A 12,198-nucleotide genomic window follows, 5' to 3' on the forward strand; every position below is an offset into this window, starting at 1 on the left:
TTCCCTGAGTAGGTTTGTTTGCAGCTTGTTTACTGCTGTTTGCAGCTGTTTCAGATGATCTTTCCCCATCATCTGCCTGGGAACAGTTGCAGTGGAGTGAGATGGTCCTGTGAGAGGTGGAGCGCCCCGAATTCCCTACTCCATTGGAGGAGCCCTCACCCACCACGGCTCCAGAGAGTGCTCAGCTGCTGGTGAGGCAGAGCCTACGGGCTGGAAGCACCAAGGTGTTTGGGGTTTTTTTTTTTCCCCATCTGATTCTCCAACTCAGTGAATCATTAATATGGTTTAGAATGGAAATGAAAATGCCACAAAAGAGCATCTCATTGCAGGATGTCTGTAAAGATATATAAAAGGATCTTTTCATGGGTAATTATTCAAACCACTTCATATAACTGTCACCATTAAAAGGTCACTAACTTTTACCACACAGGGATTGCTGAAGATGCAGTGTTGGCGCCATCATCTAAAACTAGGGGAAGTACTCTAGTGTCACTCATGGTCATCTGTGATACTGCCTGGTTTTATCTTCCCTTAACTCAACTCAACTCATCTTTATTATGTTAGTAGAGAGGATCAAGGTGACCGCTGTGACTGGCAGTGTACAACCTCAACAACAAATAGCAGTTCTTTCCCTGAAGAACTTTCACTCACAAAATGATAGACAGACCATATCTCAGGCACGTCATCTTTTTACTGGTAATAATTGCAATTACAACCTACAATGTTCCTGCTATATTTCATTTCAGATTTTAATTGCATACTATCATTCTCATTCCAAATTAAGATCCCAGTGCATATTTTAAACTGTCTGTAAATACACATTAAGAAGATGACATCCATTACACAACCATGCAAGCAGCATATATGTGGCACATTAAAGAAGCAGATATTCTTGAAGAGCTTGCTCTCAACCCGAATGCATGCATATACAAAGTTTCTGTGAAAAATAAGTCCTTTGGGTATATCACACATAATCCTCTTCCTTGTACACTCTAACATCTTCTCTGTCAAATAGGGTTGAAATTGGCTAAATGGATTCCAGTTTTATTAGATGAGGACTGACAGGCAGAAAGAAACTACTGTACGCCCGTTTCTTTGGGAAATCCAGCTAAAAATCCTTTATTCTCAAGGTTGATGATACAAGTGGTATTACTCCCAGCAATGTGATATGCAGCTGTATTTTAAGGCTGCAAAAAATGGCAGGCTACACAGAAGCTACTCTCCTGCTGGCTGAGTAAGTCGTGGACATCGCTGACCCTTTGAACATCTGCAGAGCCTAGGGAGGTTGTACAGGGGCACAGTGTACATTGTGTGTAACATTGCATGACATCCCTATAGTCAGATATCAGTGCCCCCTTTGCACTGTAAGTCAAGTGAACTCTGAGTCTCAGGAAAGGCAAAAGAAAGGAACATTTATGTCTGCACTGAAGAGGTGCTGAATGTTTGGGAGTCCAGAGGAAGGTGCAAAAAAGCTGCATAAAAACCTTCTCTTGCTTGGAGTGAGAATTCAAGGAAGATGCAAGAGTCCACTTTAGGGAGATAGTAGGCAGGGCAGAAATGGCCCTATAGGGTGTAAGATTAGCACAGAGTTTCCTTCTTTCCTTGGTCAAAGAGAGAAATTTTCCATATGGCTGGCTCTTCAGAACAGCAGCTTTGTGCTTGCACAGACCAAAATCTGAGAAATCTGCTATTCTTTAACCTTTCCTTCTTCTTGCCCTCTGTTTATCCTTCCCACCTCCCCAACAGCCAACAGTAAAGGAAAAAAAAAAAAAAAAAAAAAAAAACCACACAAAAAAAAGCTTCAAGATTTCATTTATAATGGGAAACCTGGAGGAAAGTTTGTTTCAACTGAAAATTACTCCCACAAATATATGTTATGCTATGGGAAAATTATTTCTTTCAATGACATTAACTGGAGAGTAAAATGCCCTAATATGTATGCTAACTTTTTCACAACTAAGTCTGCTAGTGTACCATCCTAAGCATGTCACAGCCTGAACCATGGTCGGTGAACATGTCTCTGGATGCTTCATTTGGGAGCTGCCAGTGCTGATGGCCTTAAATAAATGCACAATTATTAATCCAAATATCTAATACAAACAGCTTTTGGTATGTTATTCTAGTGCTTGTGCTCAAGTTTCAGTAGCATTGGAGATGGGGTTTTTTGGTACTGTAGCTTGCGTTTCAATAGATAATATAGAAATTAGTGCATTGTTCATTATTAGTGATTATTCTTTGCTGGGAACGCTTGTTGAATGGGCCTTTCTCCTGCACCAGTAATAGGTGGCTGATTGGTGCTGATCTAATGATGTATAGCATCTTACCTCCTGATGAGACTGGAGCTCACAAGAAGTGCCAGGGATGTGCCTTTTGAGAAGCTGACATGAGCTGCATATTTCATGTACTGCTGGAGAGTGCAGGCAGGCTGTGTAGTCATCAAACCCCAGAAGATGTACATATGTACAATTTTCCTGTGTAACAAAAATCCTGTCATCTGTTGACGTCAAAGACATGAGATAACAGCTCTGCGACCCTGCATAGTTCTTCAGTCTGGGCAGATGAGACAAATCTAAATAATTGAGCACGAACTCCTCTGATTTTCTTCATGTTAATGCAGTGCCACATCCAAAACATAAAATGGTTTTGAACTTACCACACTCATCTCCTGCTTGCAGTCATTGTGTTTTCCAGTCACCATTAATGAAAAGATCAGCAAGGTAAGTGTTGGATTTATGCAGGGTACTATAGGTAAGGCTTCCCCACTGGCCAGCAGCAGCTTCCTGCTCTGCCTTTTCTGCCACGTGTGTTTGGGAAACTGCTGTTTTCTCTTGGATACAAAGATGTTAGGGTAGCTAAAGATATATACCCATGTACATCTAGGTACGCAACCATACACATGCATACACACACACACATTTCCATCTAGCAACAGGATCGCATCCAACACCCTTTCTCACCTCGCTGCTCACAGCCTGTAGTCCATCGTTTCACTTCAATCTTGGGCTTTGTCAGGCTTGCAAGGAAAGAAAATTCCAGCATTAATACCCCTTTATTGAGTGGAAAGCTCCTAGCTGCCTCCCATTTGAAACTGGGAACAGGCAGTCATTTAGTCTGTTGTGATTACCACTGCAGAAGACTCTTTTTTACAACTTAATCTTATTTCTTTTTAATAGCTTCTGTTGGTAGAATTTAGAAAAAGCAACACAACAGCAGAACGCTCACCAACACATTCATAACCTAATACCAGTGCTTTTTTATTGCTATTCCTATTTAAAATTACTGCTGGTTTTATTAAATTTACCTGAGATTCACAACATCATTTCCAGCTTACTATCTGATTTTGAGTACTTTTTTTCTTTAAAGCTTTATTTGTTAATGCATTTTTCTATAATTATACCATGATCACTCCTAAGTGCACAGTTTACATTGAACAGAGCTATTAAGTGTTACTGCTGGTAGTTGATTGTTTCCCACAGTTCTGCAGAGATCTTTGTATTTAGACCCAAAACAGCTTTATAGGGCAAAAATATATCTAGCTGCAGGAATTTTCAGCCACTATTTTTGTTGACGTCAGTAGTTAATCAGGCTGGACAGCCTACAGGGTAATTGTGAAGCCAGTGTTAAGCAGTTCTGTGCTCAGTAGAGATCTCAGTTTCCTTGCTGTGCATATGGTGATGTGCTTTATGGCTGGCTTTGAATTGTGCTCTATCTGATACAAAGACTTCATGGCGCACTGTAAGCTATCAACAGTGCATATTTTTGAACTCTTTGTTGCCTCCTTCTCTAAACTCATCCCTAGGTGAGGAAGGGATTTTATATTCAAAAAATCTGATCTTGATCCTACATCTTTGGTGAAATTCATTTGAGTTCAGTGCCAAATTTATATGAAAAACTACAGCTCTTTAACATGTTTATGGCTCAGTGGGGTACACTATAATTTGAGGAAAACATTAGTATGTGTAATAGTACTAGTGATGAATAATTAACATATAGTTACAACACCTTTCATCTTTATGGATTTTATATGTGCAAGAATCATTTCATTTTTCCCCAGATCACATCTGGAATAAAATAGAGCAGCAGTGAAAGAGGATGTATACTCTCAAATAGTCCAGCATAGGAACTGAAGATGACTGCTACACACAGATGAAACAACAGAGGGAATGTAGTTAGGCAGAAAGTATTAGCAGGAATCAAGCATCTAGTGATGGAGCTTTGCACAGTGCCTTACACAAGTAATTAACTGAATTGGAATTTGGAAAGGACACAGAAGACTACACCACTGCCCTTGTTGGAAGAACTACTGCATCTTTTAATAGCCTCACGTAAGCAAGAGCTTATAATGTCCTGTTCAGAAGAAAGAACATGCCAGCTGCAGAATTAGCAAGAAGTATCTGTGGCAAGTGGGCATTCCTCAGGGATTTCCCACTCACGACATTTTCCAGCCCTTCCCTAGCTTTTAAAAGCCCTGGGAATCATAATGCAGAGTGACATGAGTGCTTAAAAGCTATTGCAGGATGCATCTAGGAAGGGGTCTGTTTCTATCTGGACACTGTAGGTTTGCTGAATCAGGAAAAAAATTGTTTCAAATATATGAAGAGAAAACCTGAGCAACTGCAGGTCTTCAGAGATCTCGGTGCTCTGAGCATGAGGTTGGCGGCCACAACGGCTGTCGAGATCAACCGGGTGTCATTTCTGCCTCAGTACATCAAACAGCAAAACAGGTGGTCCTCAACAGACGGGAGAGGGGATTAGGTTGTCCTATCAAGAGAAAGCCAAGCCTCTTTGCCCTGATGTTCAAAAATAATTAATTTAGAGCTGCAGACGGGAAAGAGATTTTGGATTCATTTGCAACCGAGGGCAGCCCAAAGTGCTGGTAAATTAAGTAGTTGAATGGAGCAGCTGACTGAGACAAGCGGCACAGTCACGAGAGCAGGAGAGCTGCCACTATTAGGCATCACCCGCTCTTGCACTGAAGGTTGGGGCTCTCCATCCAGTCAGGATCCCCTGCTCCAATCCAAATGGAGGCCCCTTTACCTGTGCATTCGCTGTTGCGTCCAGTTTTTGAAGGGAGAGACTGTGCAAGAAATTATCTGGGCCATCAGTAACAAGGGAAAGGGGGAAAGTAGTGAGCCAGACACTGGCTCTTCTCTCCCTCATCTCCTCTGGCATGGCTGGCAATGCTGCCTTCTTGCAGGGGCACCCCATGTCTCCTCCCAGGACTGCCAGGATGGAGGAAAGCCAGGCAGCCCTCCAGTAGGACTGTCCACCTCCAAGGATGGGGAGCAGCAGGGCAGCCACGGCCCCACCGGCACAAACCTGATTTTGGCTACTGCTGCACTCACTATGAATACAGCAAGGCTTTTTAAGCCTGTAACAACAGCCACAGTGAGACAATAAAGGACTAACAGACATCAATTCTGCCGTGACTGGTTTGGGAAAGTTTTGTTCTCTGCCCAGACACAAGGCCAGTTGGCAAGGCACCCCATGCTTTTTGAAGCGGTTGGTTTGACGAGCAAAGTCAGTCCTCTCTTCCCGAGGCTCTGAAGAGAGGTCACCAGTGGGCAGGCAGACGGGTGCTAATTCCTCCCGTGAGCGCTGCCTCTTCTTCGCTTTGTGTTGGCAATTCACTTCAGAGGTCATCTGTAACTTCATCCTGACATGCAATTACTCTTCTATCTTTTATCTTTCTGCAAAAGTTTATTTTCTATTTTTGCATTTGCCTTTTTATTAAAAGAAAGGACAATTTTATTCCATATTCATATTTCTCCAGCATGGCACTAATTAAGACCAATGACAATCTAGCCCATTTTATAGACATGGAATCTCCTTTACTGACTTCTCCTAAGTAAGGAAGGTTTCTAGACTATAAATAATGACTGAAATCGATCGTGTTTTCTTTGCAGGAATGTAGGCTTTATTGACTTTGCTGTGTTTTCAAGTTGGAAACAGAGAAGCTGAGTTCTGTCTGGGCTCTAAAAATACCCCTTTCAAATGTGAGCATTTGTCCATTGGATGGTGACTAGCCCATATCTGCCCCGATCAAAAAGAATAGATAGTAATGAGAATGTATGGGACTAAAATACTGCAGAGTCTCTGAAGTGCATGCTTCTGAAAAAGTTGAATTCACAGGCTTATGATAAAAAAGTCAATTCAGAATGGATTTGCCATTCCAGTTTTGCTGACTGTTCACAATTTTTAGAACTGAAGATCACACTGTAAAACTTGCACTTTGCTAATTTTTTTCTTGAGTACCTAATGGAAAATGAACCTATTATGAATTTTGCATAGCTTCCTCCAGAGACATGTAAAAATGATCTGAAATTATACCATCTCTTTAGGTAATTAGTTTAGTTATGGGCTATTTAAGAAACACAATTGCTTGTTTAAGATTCACAAGTTACAGAAGTTATTAGGGTCAAAGGGGTGTTCTCAGGATTGACATTACAAATTGAAAATGTGACTTTGCATTTTACTTTTTATTGATGCATCTGTTTTTTCCCCAATGTTTTCATCTCTTTTACTATGTTTTTGCTTTTTGTGTGTGGTATTAAAATGAACTCATCTGTACAAAAGACAAAAGCAAGATCCTAGTACTTTATTGTGGTAGGCAAACATTTGTCCCAAGTTCTACACCAAATATTCTACACCTCGACATTGGCATGGCCTCACCTCCAATGCAGTGTGCAGTTCTGGGAGCCACAATATAGGGATAGAAAACTATTAGACTATGTCCACAGGAGGACAACAAAGAAAATAAAAGGACTAGAGGGCATGGTTTATGAGGAGTGGCTAAGGGTACTGGGTTTGTTCAGCTTAGAGAAGAGGAGACTGGGGTGTGACCTCATTGTTGTCTACAACTTCTTCGTGAGGGGGAGTGCAGAGGGAAGTGGTGATCTCTTCTCTCTGGCATCCCGTGATAGGACACAAGGATGACCTTACCAATGGATGTTTCATCCAGTTCCAGTAAGCTGAAGTTACATCCTCTGGCCTTCATTAATGACTGTATCACAACTTCCTTCTTGGTTTTCTGACGTGGAGCAGGAACATGAGAGCTTGAGAGAAAAAGAGAAGGAAAGCTGACAGCGCTAAGTACTGCTGGACTTCTTTTCACTATTAGTTTCTCCCTGACTGGGGGGCTGGAAGAGCCTGACTGAGGCAGAGTGGTAGTTGAGATGATAGTTTACAGTGAATTATGGCTTTTTAGAGCTTGACTGACAACAGTATGTTGAGGTGTTTGATATATTCTCGTTTGATAGCAGTAATCATGTTGGTCAAGAGAAGATCCTAATATTTCTCATTGGCATTCAGCAGCCCCAAGAATTAAGGGTCCCTTTCAAATCTGATGGTTCACACTTCTGTCTGGCAGACACTGTCAAAGAATTCATTTCCTTTGCTTGGTTTTGAGTCTGTCTTTGCCTGGAGAAACCACTTTGAACTCACTTTATCTCATCTGCAAAGGAAGATGACAGCTCTTTGCTATAGAAAATATGTGTCTGATAACTACATTATCTCTTAATACCCTTTTCAGCCCCAGACTGCCAAATACTCACTGCAGAGACAGGGCAGAACTCTCCCCATTGCTCTGTCAAGTGTTAAGACTGTACTTTGTGATGCTTGCCCATAAACTAAGGCACAACGTGTAATGGTGGGGGACGAGGAGGAGGAAGGAGCTGTGTATGTGTGTGTGGGATATCTGAAATTAATTGTACACTTCATTTCTATTTTTCAAAATATGCCATGTCTATCCTTTTTACACACTGCAGTCCACTCCACTGTTCTGGGCTGCCCAGTCCACTCCAGTATGATCAGAAATATGCCTTTATTTGTCTTTGCCTGTGACAATGGTGACTAGATGGACTGCTCTTAACCTCCCAACTCATTTTTTAGTCTTTGTCAGATCAGAAGGATTGGCCAAGTCCATGTAGCACAACATCACCTCACTCCTCAAAGCAGTGTCCTGCCACTGCTGTCTACAACATGACTTCACACAAGCTGTGTCCAATCTATTTCTACGCTGCATTGTCACCAGTTAAAATTGGTCTTGTTCCTCCATTTTCAGGCTGAAAAGAGAGAGGAACAGATAAGCCCCAGTTTAATTTGTTCTGGCAATTATTGGAAATCTCCCACAGAGAGAGGAGCCCTTGCCTATTGGTGTGGAATGACATACAGCCATACGGGCCCAGACAAAAGGAGACCCCGCTTTTCTGCAAGTCTATTCAGGCATGTATAGACATATTGGCTGAGGTACCAGCCCATTCGCATTTTAATGGGGAAAAAAGAGAGACAAGGACCTAAAAAAAAAAAAAAAAGAATAAAAACTATCAAGTGAGAACTGCCATTGAAGACTTGAAAACAAACTGCACTGGGGAGGAGAGGGGGAGGAAACTTTTTTTACTATCTAGTCCAGCAGATAACTACGCTGCTGCTGTATGTGTTTTAGAAGTATCAGAATTATTCTGTTATTATAGATAAAGGTTACTGTAAGATTGATTTGGAAATGCGAATTGAAGATAAGTGTACTTTAGAGCTGGGGTACAAGCTAAGCTTTGGGTTTTTTCCTCTTTCTCTCCCTCTCTTCCTCTCCCTCTATTCTGTAAATCAGGATTCAACATTATTTCAACCCAAATGAAACTGTTAGGATAAAACACCTCTGAGAAGCATTTTAAAATATAATTTCCTGCAAAATGAGTGTGTAAGTTTATTAAAAAAACCAAAGTGCTAGTCAAAAGGTGAAAGAAATATATTACATGATTATGGAGGAAGAAAGAGGTTATTTAAGAAACAGCTGAAATGGCAGTTCTTTTTAAATTGTCATGTGGATGCTTTTAAAATGCAATGACAATGGCAGCTATTCTTTAAGGCTTTTTCCTCATACTCTGCTCCTGAGCCGAGAGAAGAAGTGTTTGTGGAGCAAATCACTTTAAATTCCAGGTAGATTCTTTTTCCCTGCCTCTGGATTAATTTTCTCAATTTATCCCTTTAACATGCTTAATAATGATACTTATGGCCACCTAACTTGTCTACACTGAAAACAGCTGACAGGAACAAATGTCAAAGTTTGGTCATTGACATCCCAGAAATGATTTCTCATTACGTTAATAACATGTTACAGAATAAGAGCCGTAATGTAAACTTAGAAAACAACAGACCCCTTCCTTGTTTTTAAGTAAACTGTCGGGACTGATCCAAAGCTCACCGCATTGATTGGAAATGCTTTTGCTAGCTTTGCTGAATTTGGAGCTGATGCATTGTTTATAAGAATTATAACCTCTGATGTTGTTGTCTGCAACAAAAATTTAATAATGTACAAAGCTAACAAAAATCAGCTTTCTTTTTGTTAATGGTGATTTCTATGCCAGATAATTAGAGAATAGTTTTTCTGACTGACCAGTGCTCTAGTTAGACAAGTTAAAAAACAAAGTTTAAAAACAAAAACTCTGCCACTAGATAGGTAGAAAATGCATGTGTAATTCCCGGGAAATTAGTTCTTATTGCAATTAGTGGCTATTATGTTTGAGCATTAATAGCCTGGGGCAAACATAATAAACCAGTTCCTAACTGTTGGTTATGACAGATTTCTCAGGGATTATTACTTAATTAACAATAATTTGAAAGGGTGGTTCAGCTGAGATGAAGCATTCATTTAGATGGCATATCTAAACAATACCAGATCAAAAGAACATGTAGCCTGCTAACATTTCTCTTGGTCCTTTGGTTTCATTTGTGAAAGTCTGCCTGCCTGCTTGCCTACATAAAATATTATTTTTGCAGCTGAGCTGCTTTTTTTTGTGGGTCCATGTAATGGTGACTGGTTCCCCCTTGGATAGTTGCACATTGTTTTCTCGTCATACGATGTCTTCTGGATCTGTACAGACGATGATTTTAATTAGAAATGCTAACTTGATCAGGAAAGTACCTCCCTCCCACGCCCACTCTTTCCACCCTCTCCACACCAGAATGGGGCAACTGTTTCCCCAACACATGCATTATTCATTCCCAGCCACCTCAACATGAAATGCTTGCTATTGTTTCCACCATCCACCCATGTAGCTTATGTTCTCCCGGCATCCCTTCTAGTGAATGGCGTCTGTATACCTCACCTCGTGGATTACTGGTCCCATTCACATATTGGTGCATCAGTTGAGACAGAGTCCAGATCATCAGACAAAGAGTGTTCTGATTGGTTTGAGATTATGTCTTTTCTTTTTCCTGAAAGTTGCTGCATACTATAATACAAATTAAACTTCTTTTTTAGAGCGGGTTGTGTTAAAAAGAGGTCAGAGCTGCTGAAGCGCCTGTTGCACATACTGCCTAGAAGCGCACAAGAGAAAGGCAGTATGTAAACTGAGCTGCTGTAGCAAATGACAGGAGAACAGAGAAGTGCAAACATAGTGAAAGGTATGTTGTAACACTACTATTTATATTTCTTGGTGGCGTAAAGTATATTTTCTCTGTTGCTTCTCACTGAATACAGTGGATTGTTCAAAAACAGGAAAGATTTAGAAAGCGTATTTTTGTGTTGGTAGGAAACGAATATGCTATGTTCTCTAAGATGTGGACAAGCTGTCTGAAACAGTGCTTCAGAAATATTAGGTAGCTGTCTGTTGCAGTCATTCCTATCCATATAAAGGCTCAGGAATAATTCCATTATTTGATCCTCAAAGTCTGTTCAAGGAGGCTGTAAGTTTAAACCCATGCATTACTTGAGAGTGACAGTGACATGGACGTGTTATTCTTAAACAAGTAGTAAATCTCTTCTAATTGAAAAGTTGATTTGTAAAATAGGCATTAGGCACATACGTTTCTATTTGTGCTTTCAGAAAATTCCTGTTCAAAGAGCTAATCTGCGTGTCTTGACTGTCTAGTTGGAAGCTTATATTTGGAAGTAGATTAGAATGGCACTTGTGCAGACCCCAGACTTCTACAATGGATCAAGATTGATTACAATAACACAGAATTTCACTTTTGTTTCAATAGAATTTCAAAATTTCTTTAGTGCACACAACATCAAGGGTGTCATTCTAAATAAATATCTGTGCAGTGCTTTATCTTAGGGCATATCTTATTATGTACAATATAATCAGAGTGATACGGTATTGCGCCAGAAACAGCACATGGTGTTTTGAAATGTGCCTTGTGGGAAAACAAAATGGGGGATATATAACAATATATGTGTTTCTTTGAAGAGAAAGAAGAGTTACGGTGAATGAAGCTCATGCTAATTAGGTCGGACAGACATTATAGTTTTTCTTGAAATACTGAATGAATGTTAAACCAGAAATCAAAAGTTTTATTGTCCTTGACATACTTTTTTTCCAATTCACTGTTCACATTTTTCTAGTTTATTCAGTTTTTCTTTATAGCAAAATGACTAGGAACTACTGCTACAGAATCCGCCCTCTGAAATTAATGGTATATAGGGATTATCATTAAAGAAGGAACGCCTGCATCTTTTAACAAAAGCTGCAGACAGGTGAATGCCTGTTAAAACCCTCTGCAAGCAAAGCAGTCTGGCTCCTGCACACAGGGAAATTCTTGCTTCCCTCCTCCTGCCTCTGACACAGCACAAGGAGCAGTGATTATTTTGCTGCTCCATTGGGACCATCCCTTCAACTTCCCAGCCAGCTATGTTTTCCACATAGTGGGGCGGCACTATCGCAGGCGGGCTGTGAGACCTCCCCAGGCCAGAGCAGCTAGGGACCCGAAACCCTTGGGGCAGCTTCTGGAGAGGAAGGCTTTCCTCTGCCCGGACTTTAAGTGTACAAACTCCTCAGGGCGCCCAGCTTCTGCCCAGGGCAGCCACAGGAGGATCTTTCATCTCCATTTCAAAATGGCTAGAGAAGGGTGTAACCCAGGCATCCACTGATTGCCCACGGCCATTTGTAGGCACTTCTTAAAGCTGGGACCCCAGGTACCGTCTCTGCCAGCTGGGGCAGGTGGGAGATGCAGGCGGGCAGAGCAGCTGTAGTGGGCACGAGAGGAAGACCTGGTTCCAGCCCTGGCTGACAGTGCTTGAAGCTGCCTCTGTGCAGAACCAGGACAGCGCAGCCCTCCACATCTCTCTGTCACTCCAGCAGCCTCCAGTGCTCTCCCTATATGAGTTTTGCAAGATGCCACTTGCCTATTTAAATCCTCTTGAAAATGCAACTGTTTGCTGAGACTTCCTGAGTCAGTCACATTCACTGGTTTATTACT

General features: G+C 41.2%; 1 protein-coding gene across 3 annotated transcripts in view; it reads left to right on the plus strand.

The window, feature by feature from the left end:
• CDH20 (cadherin 20) overlaps nt 1-12,198 on the plus strand; it is a 294,444-nt gene that overhangs the window by 232,246 nt on the left and 50,000 nt on the right. Inside the window, exon 2 of one of the 3 annotated variants that reach the window (XM_074826591.1) lies at nt 10,259-10,401. The exons of the other annotated variants lie outside the window; for them this stretch is intronic. The gene's annotated coding sequence lies outside the window, so the exon portion shown is untranslated. The remainder of the gene's footprint in view (nt 1-10,258; nt 10,402-12,198) is intronic. 3 annotated transcript variants of the gene reach the window in all.

This window comes from Strix aluco, chromosome 1 (genome assembly GCF_031877795.1).
Source record: "Strix aluco isolate bStrAlu1 chromosome 1, bStrAlu1.hap1, whole genome shotgun sequence".
In the NCBI taxonomy this organism is placed as follows: Eukaryota; Metazoa; Chordata; class Aves; order Strigiformes; family Strigidae; genus Strix; species Strix aluco.